A 17564-nucleotide genomic window follows, 5' to 3' on the forward strand; every position below is an offset into this window, starting at 1 on the left:
ATTGTAATCCTTTTAGAGAATAAACTTTGAATGTATTGTTTGTAACAGCTGTATAGTCCTTGTGGCTTAGCGCTTCTTTTTTGATAATAATAATGATAATAATAATAATTGTTTGTAACAGCTTGACAAAGCTCCTGGAGAGAGAAACGTTGCCACAATAAAAATGTCACATTAGTTGCATTAGTCCTTTTACTTTACATATTGTCGGTAATTCTACCAACATTATTACAACATTATTACAACATTATTACAAACATTATTACAAGATTATTACAACATTATTACAACATTATTACAACATTATTACATGGTTCAATAAAGCGTAACCTGTGGTGGCCTCAAGACCACAACAACAACAACAACAACAGGAGTGACGGCATCTGGGGGAATTATTGTACATTTTTGTTAATTGTGGTGAGTTAATATAGTGGTGGAGTAACTATGAGTGGAAGATTGATTGATGAGGTAAGTAGGAAGACTGGTATAATAATATATATTGAGATAATATGATAAAGGCCAGGCAAGGAAGCAAAGTAATAGTTTCTCAACGTTATTAACCTCTATTTTAAAACTTAATTAATAATTACACAGGAAAATGAAACTAGTAATTAACCTAGAGCCATCGACAGGGCAGGGTAGGTCCCTGAGCTAGAGCTTGCTGCCCACAACACTCTCATTCCCAATATCCTCCCCTGGGGGCGGGGACGGCAGCCCAGAGAGGCCTAGCTTGTCCCTACCAGCCCCGTGAGGGTGGGGACTGTCCTGGGACTGTGTCCTGGGACTGTGTCCTGGGACTGTGTCCTGGGACTGTGTCCTGGGGACTGTGTCCTGGGACTGTGTCCTGGGGACTGTGTCCTGGGACTGTGTCCTGGGGACTGTGTCCTGGGACTGTGTCCTGGGGACTGTGTCCTGGGACTGTGTCCTGGGGACTGTGTCCTGCGACTGTATCATGGGGACTGTGTCCTGGGGACTGTGTCCTGGGGACTGTGTCCTGGGACTGTGTCCTGGGGACTGTGTCCTGGGGACTGTGTCCTGGGGACTGTGTCCTGGGGACTGTGTCCTGGGACTGTGTCCTGGGGACTGTGTCCTGGGGACTGTGTCCTGGGGACTGTGTCCTGGGACTGTGTCCTGGGGACTGTATCCTGGGGACTGTGTCCTGGGACTGTGTTCTGGGGACTGTGTCCTCAGGACTGTGGCCTGGGGACTGTGCCCTCAGGACTGTGGCCTGGGGACTGTGTCCTGGAGACTGTGGCCAGGTACTGTCCTGGGGACTGTCCTGGGGACTTTGTCCTGGGGACTGAGGCGTGGAGACTGTGGCCTGGGGACTGTGTCCTGGGGACTGTGTCCTGGGACTGTGGCCTGGGGACTGTGTCCTGGGACTGTGTCCTGGGACTGTGTCCTGGGGACTGTGTCCTGGGGACTGTGGCCTGGGGACTGTGGCCTGGGGACTGTGGACTGGGGCCTGGAGACTGTGGCCTGGGGACTGTGGCCTGGGGACTGGGGACTGTGGCCTGGGTACTGTGGACTGGGGCCTGGAGACTGTGGCCTGGGGACTGTGGCCTGGGGACTGTGGCCTGGGTACTGTGGACTGGGTACTGTGGACTGGGGCCTGGAGACTGGGGCCTGGAGACTGTGGCCTGGGGACTGTGGCCTGGGGACTGTGGCCTGGGGACTCTGGCCTGGGGACAGTTGGTCACAAAGATGACGGGGTACTTGTACCTCCTCACATGGGAGACTTAGGTCTCAGACACTTGGGAAAGGCCCGGCAGTATACCGGCGAATCTTTACTAATAATAAGAACCTACAACATTATTATATGATAATTTATGTTCTAGTTTTATTGTTAGCATTATTGTTAGTCTGGTCACTAACAATAATTGTTAGTAACCCAGGATAACCCAGAGTGTTAGTAACCCAGGATAACCCAGAGTGTTAGTAACCCAGGATAACCCAGAGTGTTAGTAACCCAGGATAACCCAGAGTGTTAGTAACCCAGGATAACCCAGAGTGTTAGTATCCCAGGATAACCCAGTGTTAGTAACCCAGGATAACCCAGAGTGTTAGTAACCCAGGATAACCCAGAGTGTTAGTAACCCAGGATAACCCAGAGTGTTAGTAACCCTGGATAACCCAGAGTGTTAGTAACCCAGGATAACCCAGAGAGTTAGTAACGAAGGATAACCCAGAGTGTTAGTAACCCAGGATTACCCAGAGTGTTAGTAACCCAGGATAACCTAGAGAGTTAGTAACCCAGGATAACCCAGAGTGTTAGTAACCCAGGATAACCCAGAGAGTTAGTAACCCAGGATAACCCAGAGTGTTAGTAACCCAGGATAACCCAGAGTGTTAGTAACCCAGGATAACCCAGAGTGTTAGTAACCCAGGATAACCCAGAGAGTTAGTAACGAAGGATAACCCAGAGTGTTAGTAACCCAGGATTACCCAGAGTGTTAGTAACCCAGGATAACCCAGAGTGTTAGTAACCCAGGATAACCCAGAGTGTTAGTAACCCAGGATAACCCAGAGTGTTAGTAACCCAGGATAACCCAGAGTGTTAGTAACCCAGGATAACCCAGAGTGTTAGTAACCCAGGATAACCCAGAGAGTTAGTAACGAAGGATAACCCAGAGTGTTAGTAACCCAGGATTACCCAGAGTGTTAGTAACCCAGGATAACCCAGAGTGTTAGTAACCCAGGATAATTCAGTGTTAGTAACCCAGGATAATCCAGAGTGTTAGTAACCCAGGATAATCCAGAGTGTTAGTAACCCAGGATAACCTGGAGTGTTAGTTATGCAGGATAACCCAGAGTGTTAGTAACCCAGGATAACTCATACTGTTAGTAACCCAGAATAACCTGGAGTGTTAGTAACCCAGGATAACCTGGAGTGTTAGTAACTCAGGATAACCCAGAATGTTAGAAACCCAGGATAACCCAGAGTATTAGTAACCCAGGATAACCCAGAGTGTTAGTAAACCAGGATAACCCAGAATCTTAGTAACCCAGGATAACTGGGAGTGTTAGCAACCCAGGATAACGCGGAGTGTTAGTAACCCAGGACAATCTGGAGTGTTAGTAACCCGAATAACCCAGAGTGTTAGTAACTCAGGATAACCTAGAGTGTTAGTAACCAAGGATAACCTGGAGTGTTAGTAGCCCAGGATAACCTGGAGTGTCAGTAATCCAGGATAACCCAGAATGTTAGTAACCCAGGATAACTGGGAGTGTCAGTAATCCAGGATAACCCAGAATGTTAGTAACCCAGGAAACCTGGAGTGTTAGTAATCCAGGATAACCCAGAGTGTTAGTAACCCAGGATAACCTGGAGTGTTAGTAACCCAGGATAACCTGGAGTGTTAGTAACCCCAGATAACCTGGAGTGTTAGTAACCCAGGATAACCCAGAATGGTAATAACCCAGGATAATTCAAGGTGTTAGTAACCCAGGATAATCCAATGTTAGTAACCCAGGATAACCCAACAAAGACACTCATCATAATGGGTGTTTTCTGTTGATATTGTTTAATCTGCCCCAGGATGCAACCTTACACCAGTCCGGTAACAAGCAGGTACCTATTTACTGCTAGGTGACCAGGGGCAGCAGGTACCTATTTGCTGCTAGGTGACCATGGGCTGCAGGCACTTACTTACTGCTGGGTGACAAGGGGCAGCAGTTACAGTGGAACCTCAAAAATGGAACGTATCACATATCGAACGTTTCGAAAATAAGACCATTTTTTCAGACAAACTGTGTCCCTATTATCGAACGCGCCCCTTATTTCAGACCACCGGGTATGGGACCTGTCTGCCGGCCTGCTCTGTCCGCGTCCCCGCGCAGGCGCTGTGAGCAGTCTAGCTTTGTTTGCTTGAGTGAACACTAACCTGCGCTGTCATTCACACATTTTACGATTATTTTGTTGTGTTTAGTGCTTGTGGGACTGTGAAATAAGCTACCATGGGTCCAAAAAAACTTGCTAGTGGTACCCCTGTGGTAAAGAAAGTGAGAAACACCATAGATGTGAAGAAGGAAATAATACAGAAGTATGAGAGTGGTGTGAGACTTGTTGAGCTTGCCAGGATGTATGGGAAAAACAAGTCGACCATTGGTTCTATCCTGGCAAAGAACAAATCAAGGAAGCTGATGTTGTGAAAGGTGTTAATATGCTAACCAAAAAAAAGACCACAAATAGTTGAAGAGGTTGAGAAGTTGATGCTGGTGTGGATCAAGGATAAAGAGATTGCAGGTGATAGTGTTTCAGTGACGATTATTTGCGAAAAGGCAAGGAAGTTGCATGCCGATCTGGTACAGAAAACTCCTGGAACCAGTGCTGATAGTGAATTTAAGCCCAGCAGAGGCTGGTTTGACAGATTTAAGAAGCGTAGTGGCATACACAATGTTGTAAGACATGGTGAGGCAGCCAGTTCAGACAAACGGGTGGCTGAGAAGTTTGTACAGGAGTTTAAGGGGTACATAGACAGTGAAGAATTCAAACCTGAACAAGTGTTTAATTGTGACAAAACAGGCTTGTTTTGGAAGAAAATGCCAAAAAGGACCTTCGTCACACAGGAGGAAAAGGCACTGCCAGGACACAAGCCTATGAAAGACAGGCTTACTCTTTTATTCTGTGCTAATGCTAGTGGTGATTTTGAAGTGAAGCCTTTACTTGTGCATCATTCAGAAAATCCCAGAGTGTTTAAGAAAAACAATGTCTTCAAGAACAAGTTATGTGTCTTGTGGAAAGCTAATCATAAGGCATGGGTCACAAGACAAATTTTCAGAGAGTGGGTCTATGAAGTGTTTGGCCCCAGTGTGAAAAAATTATTATTTTTATTATCACACCGGCCGATTCCCACCAAGGCAGGGTGGCCCGAAAAAGAAAAACTTTCACCATCATTCACTCCATCACTGTCTTGCCAGAAGGGTGCTTTACACTACAGTTTTTAAACTGCAACATTAACACCCCTCCTTCAGAGTGCAGGCACTGTACTTCCCATCTCCAGGACTCAAGTCCGGCCTGCCGGTTTCCCTGAATCCCTTCATAAATGTTACTTTGCTCACACTCCAACAGCACGTCAAGTATTAAAAACCATTTGTCTCCATTCACTCCTATCAAACACGCTCACGCATGCCTGCTGGAAGTCCAAGCCCCTCGCACACAAAACCTCCTTTACCCCCTCCCTCCAACCCTTCCTAGGCCGACCCCTACCCCGCCTTCCTTCCACTACAGACTGATACACTCTTGAAGTCATTCTGTTTCGCTCCATTCTCTCTACATGTCCGAACCACCTCAACAACCCTTCCTCAGCCCTCTGGACAACAGTTTTGGTAATCCCGCACCTCCTCCTAACTTCCAAACTACGAATTCTCTGCATTATATTCACACCACACATTGCCCTCAGACATGACATCTCCACTGCCTCCAGCCTTCTCCTCGCTGCAACATTCATCACCCACGCTTCACACCCATATAAGAGCGTTGGTAAAACTATACTCTCATACATTCCCCTCTTTGCCTCCAAGGACAAAGTTCTTTGTCCTTGGAGAAAAAATATCTCCTGGAAAAGAAATTGCCACTCAAGTGCCTCCTGTTAATGAACAATGCTCCTGCTCATCCTCCATACTTATTAGACCTCTTGTCTAAGGACTTCAGTTTTATAAAAGTGAAGTTCTTGCCTCCTAACACCACTCCTCTCCTCCAGCTTTGAAGTGACCACAGACACTAAGTTGACCCTAAGAGAGTTCTGGAGGAATCACTTCAACATCTACAACTCCATAAGCCTTATAGGTAAGGCTTGGGACGGAGTGACTTCCAGGACTTTGAACTCTGCTTGGAGACAATTGTGGCCAGATTGTGTCCAAAAGAGGGGTTTTGAAGGGTTTGAGGCTGACCCTGACCCAGCTCGCCCTCTGCCTGTTGTGGACTCTATTGTGGCATTGGGGAACACCCTGGGGTTGGAGGTGAGTGGTGAGGATGTGGAAGAGTTGGTGGAGGACCACAGGGAAGAGCTAACCACTGAAGAGCTGCAAGAGCTTCATCTGGAGCAGTATCAGACCACAGCTGAGGAACTTGCTTCAGAGGAGGAGGAAGAGGGAGTGAATGAGGTGCCTCCTTCAAAGATTAAGGAGATTTGTGCCAAGTGGAACGATGTCCAAATGTTTGTGCAGAAGTACCACCCTGAGCAAGCTGAAACAAGCCATCTTTGCAACAAGTTCAGTGACAGGACCATGTCCCATTTTAGGGAAATGTTAAAGAGGCACCAGAAACAGAGGACTGTGGACAGTTATTTTGTGAGATGGGCCCAGTGACTCTCAAGCTGGTTCTAGTGGCATTAAAAGACAGAGAAGGGAAGTAACCCCAGAGAGGACTTTACCTGAAGTCCTCATGGAGGGGGATTCTCCTTCCAAACACTAACCCCAACTCCCTCTCTCCTCCTCCCTATCTTCCAGATGCCATCACCAATCTTCAATAAAGGTAAGTAAAAATGTTATTTTATATGTATTACTATACATAATTAAAAACTATAGTATTTGTTGTATGTAAAACTGTAATTAATCTCTATAAAATGTATTTTTTGTGTGAATATTTTTGGGTTTCTTGAACGGATTAATTGTATTTCCATTATTTCTTACGGGAAATATTGCTTCGAATTTCAGACTTTTCGAATTTAGGTTCCACTGTACCTATTTACTGCTAGGGGACCAGGGGTATTGGGTACCTATTTACTACTAGGTGACCAGGAGCAGCAGGACTAGGGGCAGCAGGTATCTATTTACTGCTAGGTGACCAGGGGCAGGTGTAAGACAGCAGAACATAATAATAAGATATTATAAGGACATCAGTGGAAATAAGTCACTTTAACATTACTGTGTTATCCTGGGTAATTTACACATGTGTTACTATTCAGAACAACCATGGTGAGAAAATAGTGAGATTCCAAGAACTTTCGTGACTTCTCACATTATTAGAAGTCATGAAACGATGTGAAAAGTCATAATGTGAGAAGTCACGAACTGATGTGAAAAGTCACGAAATGACCGTTTTTTCACCATGATTGTAATGCATATTGTGGTATCACCTGTTTACTGTGATCTTATTGCAGAATATGTTACTGTGTATGATAATTGTACTTATAAGCACTTAACCCTTTCAGGGTCGAGAGGCCCTCTCCTAAACTTGTTCTCAGGGTAGAAAATTTTTTGGAAAAAAAAAATTATTTTTTCTTATGAAAAGATAGAGAATCTTCTCCTGATCATAATGACACCAAAAGTATGAAATTTGATGCACAACTTATGGAATTATGCTCTCGTGAAGTTAGCGGTCTCAATGATGTTTACGCATCGACGATTTTGCCCACTTTGAGCCCTATTTTCGGCCAATTCCAGTTTACTAGTCGACAGAAATCATAACTATTTCACTAGAACTCCATTTTTTCTATCGAACGAGTGCAAGAAACCACCCATTTACAGATTTCAACTATCCAATAAAGTGTTCAGAAATTAGCAATTTTGCCAGTTTCACACAAATTTCAAAAGATGCACTAAAATAACATTTCCTCTCTTTGTCAGTCACGTCCCCAGGCCCATCTTACATTTCTTTTGCTTTCCACTTTGAATTTTTATTCTCACAAAATAATAGAAAATTTACTGTTATGCAGACTACTGCATTAGTGTAGAAATGGTATAAATAATATCAGCGCACTTGTGAAAGAATATTAGACTTACCAGTTGATGTGTATTGGACACTTGGCATGATTTGTTTACTTTTGAACTTTTGCAAAAATCGAACATTTCTGCTACTTTGAGCTCAATTTCAAGGTACTTTTCATTGTGAAACCAATCAAAATCATCTCAATTTCTGTAATATGTCTTCCATTCTATAAAATGAGACCAGGAAAACTAGAGTACAACCATAAATACCATGCGAAAATACAGTGCAAAGTCGCTGTTTTAAACCAAAAACACATCCAAAGTTTTTTTTCTCATTACGCACTGTGTGCTGCAGGATTTTTTTTATACTGCGCTCACTGACCACATAGACCCATTCTTTCATATGTAGGCCTACCAGCTTTCTCTTGCTAGATTTGAAGGTGCTAGAATTTAGGCATACTAGTACGTCAATAACCCTGGTGCGTAAGCCGTACTAGTACGTCGGAAACCCTGAAAGGGTTAATAATGATAATATAATATCTTCACTTACTACGAGTAAATAAACAAGGTATACAGGCCTAACTGACATCAGTAACATGCAACTATATAGAAATCCCCTTGTTAAGAGTGTTTCAGACAAATTAAGTCACTGTCCCAAGATGCAACCCACAACTGTCGATTAACCCCAGGTACCCATTTTATTGATGGTTGAACGTAGACAACAGGTGTAAAGAAACACATCAAAGGATTTTATTTCTTTGCATAGTTTACAGTGTGTAATTACAGTATTGATTTGCTAAGTGCAAAGAATGCCACTATTATGCTGGGCCATTTCAGGCAGACTAAACTTAATGTTTAACAGACTACTTAATACTAGACATATACATGTACAGTGGACCTTCGCATAACGATATTAATTGGTACCCGAGAACGAATATCGTTAAGCGAGTTTTTTAACGTTATCCGAGGGAAAATGTTAGCATTAAAAGTATCGTTATGCGAATTTAACGTTATGTGATGCCAACGTTATGCGAGGGTCCACTGTATATCATTGTTGGTTCGAATTGAACATAGATTTTTATACATCAATGGAGGTATTAGTGATTTAGCAGTACAGTGGACCCCTGCCCAACAGCAGCATTGACTAACGCCAAATTCGTCTAATGGCGCTCTTTGGCGTCAAAAAATTAGCTCTCCCAATGGTGAAAATCTCATCTAACAGCATGCAGCCTGAGCAGGCCTAGCCACTCCAAGACTCTGTGGATAGCCAGTGTGCCAATGTATACAAGCCGTTGCGGTTGATTCCACGTGTACCTGCGATATATTTTGTATTATTCCAGTGTTTTTAGTGGTTGTAACTGCTAAATAAGCCACCATGGGCCCCAAGAAAACTTCTATTGCTAACCCTGTGGTAAAAAGGGTGAGAAATACTATCAAAATACTATCATACCATGGTCAGCTGCTGCTGCTGCAACACTGTCAGCTGCTGCTGCAACACCATCAGCTGCTGCTGCTGCACTACCGTAAGCTGTTGCTGCACCACCATAAGCTACTGCTGTACCACAGTCAGCTGCTGATGCACTACCATCAGCTGTTTCTGCAACACCGTCAGCTGCTGCTGCACTACTGTCAGCTGTTGCTGCACCACTGTCTGCTGCTGCACTACCATCAGCTGCTGCTGCACCATGATCAGCTGTACTACTCGAAGATGTGGAGAGACTGGTGTTGGTGTGGCTTATCGAGAATACTGAGGAACAATTAACCCCAGAGGGTTAGCCACCCAGGATAACCCAAGAAAGTCAGTATGTCATCGAGGACATAAGAACATAAGAAAGAAGGAACACTGCAACGGGTCTACTGACCCATGCGGAGCAGGTCCATGCCCCCCCGGATTAACCCAATGACCCACCCAGTCTGGTCACCTCCACTCAAGGAAGGAGCACGGCACCAGACCCAGCAGCACAAGCTAGTCAGTTCCAACTCACACCCACCCACACCTGCTCATGCATTTATCTAACTTATTTTTAAAACTTCACAACGTTTTAGCCTGAATAACTGTACTCGTGAGTTTGTTCCACTCATCCACAACTCTATTACCAAGCCAGAGCTTTCCTATATCCTTCCTGAATCTGAATTTTTCCAACTTGAAACCATTGCTGCGAGTCCTGTCTTGGCTGGAAATTTTCAGCGCGCTATTTACATCCCATTTATTTATTCCTGTTTTCCATTTATACACCTCGATCATATCCTCCCTAATTCTACGCCTTTCGAGAGAGTGCAGATTCAGGGCCCTCAGTCTATCCTCATAGGGAAGATTTCTAATACATGGGATCATCTTTGTCATCCTCCTCTGTACGTTATCCAGAGCATTTATATCTATTCTGTAATACGGTGACCAGAACTGAGCAGCATAGTCTAAATGAGGCCTAACCAAGGATATAGAGAGATGAAGAACAACCTGAGGACTTCTATTATTTATACTTCTAGATATGAAGCCAAGAATTCTGTTAGCTTTATTATGAACACTAATACACTGTTGTCTTGGTTTTAGATTACTGCTAACCAGAACTCCTAAATCCTTTTTGCAATCAGTAGTATTAAGATCCACATTATTTAGTTTATATGTTACCTGTTTATATGTTATTTAGTTCTAAATGTTACCTGTGCAACATTTAGAACTTTGCATTTGTCAATATTAAACTGCATCTGCCACTTCTCCGACCATTTCATCAGTCAATTCATATCATCCTGGAGTGCTCTAGTGTCCTCATTAGAATGAATTGAGCCGCCTATTTTTGTGTCATCAGCAAATTTGCTTATGTCGCTATTTATTCCCTCTTCTATGTCATTTATGTAAATTGTGAACAACAACGGGCCCGACACTGACCCCTGAGGAACACAGGTTGTGACGTGCTCCCATTCTGATTTCTGCCCATTTATGCAAACTCTCTGCTGCCTATTTGTCAGCCATGCCTCTACCCAGGAAAAAAATTCTCCTCCTATTCTGTGTGCCTTAAGTTTCCTCAATAGCCTCTGGTATGGAACTCTATCGAAAGCCTTACTGAAGTTGATATACACAATATCATATTAATTACCATGATCTACCTCCTCAAACACCTTAGTGAAAAAAATTAGTAAATTCGTAAGACAGGAACACCCCTTTGTAAAACCGTGTTGAGATTTGTTTATCAATCTGTGCCTATCAAGATGGCTACGAATTGCTTTGACAATTATTGATTCCATAAATTTTCCCACTATTGAGGTAAGGCTTACTGGTCTATAGTTCGAAGCCAAGGACCTGTCACGTGCCTTGTAAACAGGTATTACATTTGCCATTTTCCGCTTATCAGACACTAACTTATTTCCATTGGGGTCCTTAATCTTGTCTCCCAGGATGCGACCCACACCAACTGACTAACACCCAGGTGAACATGAAAAAATACCTAGATCTAGTACTCATATTGGTGAATTAAGGCCAGCAAAGGTTGGTTTGAAAGATTTAGGAATCATAGTGGCATACACAATGTGATAAGGCATGGCGAAGCTGAAAAATTCCAATCCCAACAAGTGTTTAATTGTGACGAAACAGGCCTGTTCTGGAGGAAAATGCCAAACAGGACCTACATTACTCAGGAGGAAAAAGGTACTCCCAGGACACAAGCCTATGAAAGGCAAGCTAACTCTCATGTTTTGTTGTAATGCTAGTGGGGATTGTAAAGTGAAACCTTTACTCGAGTATCACTCTGAAAATCCCAGTGTTCAAGAAAAACAGTGTTTCATTACTCAACAATACTCTTCAATAAAGGTAATTGTCATTTTAGTATTTATTTATGTATGTATTGGGCATGTCTAATTGTTTTCTGTGCAGGGAAATGTATATTTCATGTAGAAAAAAATATTTTTTTTAATACTTTTGGCTCTGGAGCGGATTAATTGGATTTCCATTATTTCTTATGGGGAAAATTAATTCGACTAATGGCTAATTCGACTAAAGGCTAGCTCTCTGGAACGGATTAAAGCTGTTGGTTTAGGGTCCATTGTATTTGAATTAACATGTGATTGAATAACAAGTCACACTATTATATTTTGGAACATTATACATGATGAGATTGAGACCATTTTAGTTTTGAAATCTCATAAAATTTGGAAATTTTTGAGTTAATGGTGGCGATAATATACAGTGGACCCCTGGTTTGCGTTATTAATCAATTCAATTCAATTCAATTCAAAGTTTATTCTCTATAAAGATTACAATGTTGAATTTACAGAATTTGGTTGTTGTGTGGTTTACATGTAGTTAAATAATGATTACAGAGTGTACCACTAGAACGCCTAGCATGGCTAGGCATTTCGGGCAGACTTAGTTTAATTCTTTATTTTAAAATATTACAAATTATGAGGTAAGTTGGTATTATGGCTAAGTGACTAAATACTAGTTTGTGAGTTTAGCAATGTGAATGCTTTTGTTTTGGCACAGTACATAGTTTCAGTATTGGAGTATCATAGGATTCATTATTTTAAGATTGAGATTAATATTTCTGTTTATGGTCAAATGGGTGAGTGAGTGTAAGTGTGAACCACCAGGTGGTATTCGTGTAGTTAGTTGATGGGGTGTATCAGGGAGATAAGATGTTTTCTAATGGTAGTTTTGAAGGTGATGAATGTGTCTGCAGTTCTAGAGTTCTCAGGTAGGGTGTTCCAGATTTTAGGGCCTTTGACATACATTGAATTTTTGTAAAGGTTTAGTCGGACACGGGGAATGTCGTAGAGATATTTGTGTCTGGTGTTATGCCTGTGGGTTCTGTCACAACTATCAAGAAAGCATTTTAGGTCAAGGTTGATATTGGAGTTTAAGGTCCTGTAGATGTAGATTGAACAGTAGTAAGTGTGGATGTACTGAACAGGGAGTAAGTTTAGATCTATGAAGAGTGGGGGGGTGTGTTGCCAGGGATGTGATTTAGTGATTATTCTTACTGCAGCTTTTTGTTGGGTTATTATTGGCTTTAGGTGTGTTGCTGCAGTTGATCCCCAAGCACAAATAGCATAGGTGAGGTATGGATAAATAAGTGAGCGGTATAGTGTGAGAAGGGCATTTTGCGGCACGTAGTATCGTATCTTGGAGAGGATCCCAACTGTTTTGGATACTTTTTTGGTTATGTGTTGGATATGGGTGCTGAAATTCAGGTTGTTGTCAAGGTATAGGCCTAGGAATTTGCCCTCATTATGTCTGGTAATTAGAGTGTTGTCGATCTTAATGTTAATTTGTGCATCTCCTGCTCTGCTACCAAACATAATATAGTAGGTTTTGTCAGTGTTAAGCGTAAGTTTATTGGCTGTCATCCAAGTCGATATTTTGATCAGCTCCTCATTAACAATGGTGTTGAGGGTGGCAAGATTAGGGTGAGAGATGACATAAGTCGTGTCGTCAGCAAAGAGAATGGGTTTCAGGTGTTGGGATACGTTTGGAAGATCATTGATGTATATGAGGAAGAGCAGGGGACCAAGGACTCTTCCCTGCGGAACTCCAGTATCAAGTGGCTGTGTTGTTGATGCTGTGTCTTTAATGGTAACATACTGATACCTATTAGTAAGGTAAGATTTGAAATATGCAAGCGCATGGCCTCTTATACCGTAATGGTCAAGTTTGTGGAGTAGGATGTCATGGTCTACTGTGTCAAAAGCTTTTCTTAAGTCAATAAAAATTCCTAGTGGATATTCCTTATTTTCCAATGCTGTGTAAAGCAGATCTAGCATTTTTATGATTGCATCATTAGTGCTTTTATTTTTCCTAAATCCAAATTGGCAGGGGTTGAGTATGTTTTGTGCTGTTATAAATGAATATAGTCTCCTGTGCAAGAGTTTCTCAAAGATTTTGGATAGCAATGGTAAGTTTGATATTGGCCTATAGTTGTTTAAGTCTGTAGGGTCACCACCTTTATGTATTGGTGTAACCCTTGCCATCTTGAGTAGTTTCGGGAAGGTGCTAGTTTCTAGTGACTTGTTAAAAAGTAATGAAATAGCATGCGAAAGGAAATGGGCCGCTCGCTTGTACAGTAATGGTGGGACATTAGACAGATTCCCTGAGTTATTTTTAAGTGACTTTATAATCTCGGTGACTTCCGAGGGCTCAGTTGGTGCAAGATAGAAGGAATTTGGGAAATTCCCATCTAGGTAGTCCCCGGCATGGGCATTGGTATGTGGGATTTTATTGGCGAGATTAGATCCTATGGTTGAGAAGAAGTCGTTTATCTTGTTAGCTGTGTCAGTGGGATGTAGTGGTGTTTCATTAGGTTTAGTTAGGACAATATTCTTGTTTTTTTTCAGTTTGTGGGTCCCTAGAATCTGAGAGAGTGTTTTCCAGGTCTTTTTTATATCTCCTCTAGTGTCTGTGAATCTACTGGAGTAGTATAGTTGTTTGGCTTTCTTTATTACTTTGGTGAGAACTGATGAATAGTTTAAGAATATCTTTGTGTATTAAGCCCTGTCTATATTGCTTTTCATATTGGTGTTTCTTGTCAATGGATTTCAGAATGGTGCTGGTTGGCCATGGGCAACCAAGCCGTTTGTTTGTGATCTGTTTCGTTTTTATAGGACTATGTTTGTTGTATAGTCTAAGTAATTTCTTAAGAAAAATGTCTGTCCAGTCATCAATACCATTGGCTTTGGAGAATTCTGTAGGCCAGTCAACAATCTCTAGGTCAGCTGTGAACTTCCTTATTGAGGCCTCGTCATGGAGTCTAAATGAGACTTTGTTGTATTCAAGTGGTGGTTTATTAATGTTTGTCAGGAGGAAGGTAGGGTAGTGGTCTGTAGTGCTATCTGTGATTATTCCTGATTTAAGGGGGGCTAGTATATTGGTCCATATGTGGTCTATTATGGTTGCACTTGTCTCAGTGAGCCTGGTTGGTTTAGTTATTGTTGGTAAGAGAAGTGTGTTGTTCATATTGTTGATGAAATCAGTTACAGGCTGATCATCTAGTAAGCCAAGGTTGATGTTGAAGTCTCCAGCTAAGAGAAGGTGGTGCTTATTCATTTGTCTGTTTGTTATTAGTGACTAATTTCTCACTGAAATTTGGGATGTTTGTGTGAGGTATCCGGTAAATGGCACCGATTGTTATAGGTGTCTTAACGTTTTTTACAGTAAAATTAGCAAAAATGTATTCCCCATATTCATCACTAAAGCAAGTGGTGCTAATACAAGATAATTGATTAGAGTAATAGATTGCAATACCACCCCCAACTTGGTTTGGTCTGCAGTTGTGAATTGCTGTGTATCCTGAGAGCTCATCGTAAACCAAAATTATCGAAAAGCGAATCACTTTTCCCTATAAGAAATAATGAAAATCAAATTAATCCATGCAAGACACCCAAAAGTATGAAAAAAACAAATTTTACTACATGAAATATTAAGTTTAATGCACACAAACTGAAGAAGACATGCACAGTTTGTAGTACTCTATTAACAATAGAATACATGACGCTTACCTTCAATGAAGATCTGGTGATGATTGATGGGATGGGAGGAGGGGAGAGTGTTGAAGTTGTTAATGTTTAGAAGGGGAATCCCCTTCCATTAGGACTTGAGGTAGCAAGTCCTTTTCTGGGGTTACTTCCCTTCTTGTTTTAATGCCACTAGGACCAGCTTGAGAGTCACTGGACCTTTGTCGCACAACATATCTGTCTACAGAGGCCTGTACCTCTCATTCCTTTATGACTTTCCTAAAGTGGTTCACAACATTGTCATTGTACAGGTTGCCAACACGGCTTGCAGTTGCTGTCTGAGGGTGATTTTCATCAGAAAAGGTTTGCACTTCAAGCCACTTTGCACACATTTTCTTAACCCTTTGACTGTTGCAACCCCCAATCCTGAGGTGTCTCCTGGTGTCGCAAAATTTAAAAAAAAAAAAAATTATTTTTTCTTATGAAATGATAGAGAATCTTTTCCCGATTGTAATGACACAAAAAAAACGAAATTTGATGGAAAACTGATGGAATTATGCTCTCACGAAGTTAGCGACCTCGGCGCTGTTTACAAATCGGCGATTTCGCTCACTTTGAGCCCTATTTTCGGCTAATTCCATTGATCCAGTCGCCCAAACTCATAGCTATTTCTTTAGAACTCCATTTTTTCTATCGTTTGAGTACAAGAAACTGCCCATTTACCTATTTAAACTACCTAATAATGTGGTCAGAAATTTGCAATTTGTCCAATTTCACGAAAACTAAAAAATATAACAATTTCAAAATAAGGTCCAGAATGAACAATGCAGACATTCCTGGCTCTAAAATAACATTTTTCTTTGCTCATCAGTCATGTCTCCAGGCCCCTCTGATATTACTCTTGCTTTCTATTTTGAATTTTTATTCAAACAAAAAATAGAAGACTTACTATTATGCAGACTACTGCAATACTGTAATAATTGTATAAATAACATCAACCCATTCATGACTGCATATTAGAATGGCTAGTTGGACATTTATTGGACAATGGCATCATTTGTTTACTTTTGAACATTGGCAAAAATCAAACATTTCCCCTACTTTGAGCTCCATTTCTAGGTTCTTTTTATAGTAAAATCAATCAAAATCACCTCTATTTCTATAATATGTTTTCCATTCTATCAAACGAGACCAAGAAAACGAGAATACAACCATAAATACTATACGAAAATAGACCACAAAGTCGGCATTTTAATTAAAAAAACGTTTGGAGTTTTTTTTTCTCATTATGCACTGCGTGCTCCAGGATTTTTTTTATATGGTGCACACTGACCACACCAACCCATTCTCTCACATGTGGGCCTACCATCTTTCTCCTGCTTGATTTGAAGCCGCTAGAATTTATGAATATATATACGTCAAACACGGTACCTCGTAGGACGTATATATATGGCCGCGACAGTTGAAGGGTTAATTTTTGAAGTAGGCAACTTCTTCAATTTCTCTATCCCCTCCTCCGAAGCAGTTTTCTCAGGTCTGGCCAATTGCTGTTAAAGATGATCTAGCAGCTCATCAGTGGTTAGTTCGTCATTGTCCTACTCCACCAACTCTTCCACATCCTCCCCACTAACCTCCAACCCCAAGGACTTCCCCAATGCCACAATGGATTCCTCAACTGGCATAGGATTCCCAGGGTTAGCCTCAAACCCTTCAAAATCCCTTTTGTCTACACATTCTGGCCACAGTTTTTTCCAAGCAGTGTTCAAGATCCTCTTAATCACTCCCTCCCAAGCCTTACCTATAAGGTTTACACAATTGAGGATGTTAAAGTGATACTTTCAAAACTCTTTTAGAGTCAATAGAGTGTCTGTGGTCACTTCAAAGCACCTTTCAAACATAGCTTTTGTGTGCAGTTTCTTGAAGTTGGAAATAACCTGCTGGTCCATGGGCTGCAGGAGAGGAGTGGTATTAGGATGCAAAAACTTGACCTTAATGAAGCTCATGTCCCCAGAAAGTCGCTCTGCCAAGTCTGTAGGATGACCATGGGCATTGTCTATCACCAGGAGGCACTTAAGGTCTAATTTCATTTCAATTAGGTAATTTTTCAGTGGGGGCAAATGCATGGTGTAACCAGTCATAGAAAAATTCCCTAGTGACCCATGCCTTACTGTTTGCCCTCCACAGCACACACAAATTAGCCTTGAGGATATCCTTTTGCCTGAATGCTCTGGGAGTTTCTGAGTGATACACCAATAAAGGCTTCACTTTGCAATCACCACTGGCATTGGCACACATCAGAAGAGTAAGCATGTCTTTCATAGGCTTATGTCCTGAGAGTGCCTTTTCCTCCTGAGTAATGTAGGTCCTGCTTGGCAATTTCTTCCAAAACAGGCCTGTTTCGTCACAATTAAACACTTGTTCAGGTTTCAAGTCTTCACTGTCTATGTAATCCTTGAATTCCTTCACATATTTTTCAG

The 17564-nt window shown here is 41.8% G+C and overlaps 1 protein-coding gene across 5 annotated transcripts in view; it reads left to right on the plus strand.

Annotated features, from left to right (window-relative positions):
* Positions 1-310: 310 nt before the first annotated feature.
* Positions 311-17564, plus strand: part of LOC128694047 (zinc finger protein 271) — a 204357-nt gene continuing 187103 nt past the window's right edge. For 2 of the 5 annotated variants that reach the window (XM_070094773.1, XM_070094774.1), the window contains exon 1: positions 311-414. The gene's annotated coding sequence lies outside the window, so the exon portion shown is untranslated. Of the gene's footprint in view, positions 466-17564 lie in introns of all 5 variants that reach the window. The other 3 variants (XM_070094772.1, XM_070094775.1, XM_070094776.1) reach the window with 2 other exon arrangements.

The sequence above is a fragment of the Cherax quadricarinatus genome, chromosome 47 (genome assembly GCF_038502225.1).
Source record: "Cherax quadricarinatus isolate ZL_2023a chromosome 47, ASM3850222v1, whole genome shotgun sequence".
In the NCBI taxonomy this organism is placed as follows: Eukaryota; Metazoa; Arthropoda; class Malacostraca; order Decapoda; family Parastacidae; genus Cherax; species Cherax quadricarinatus.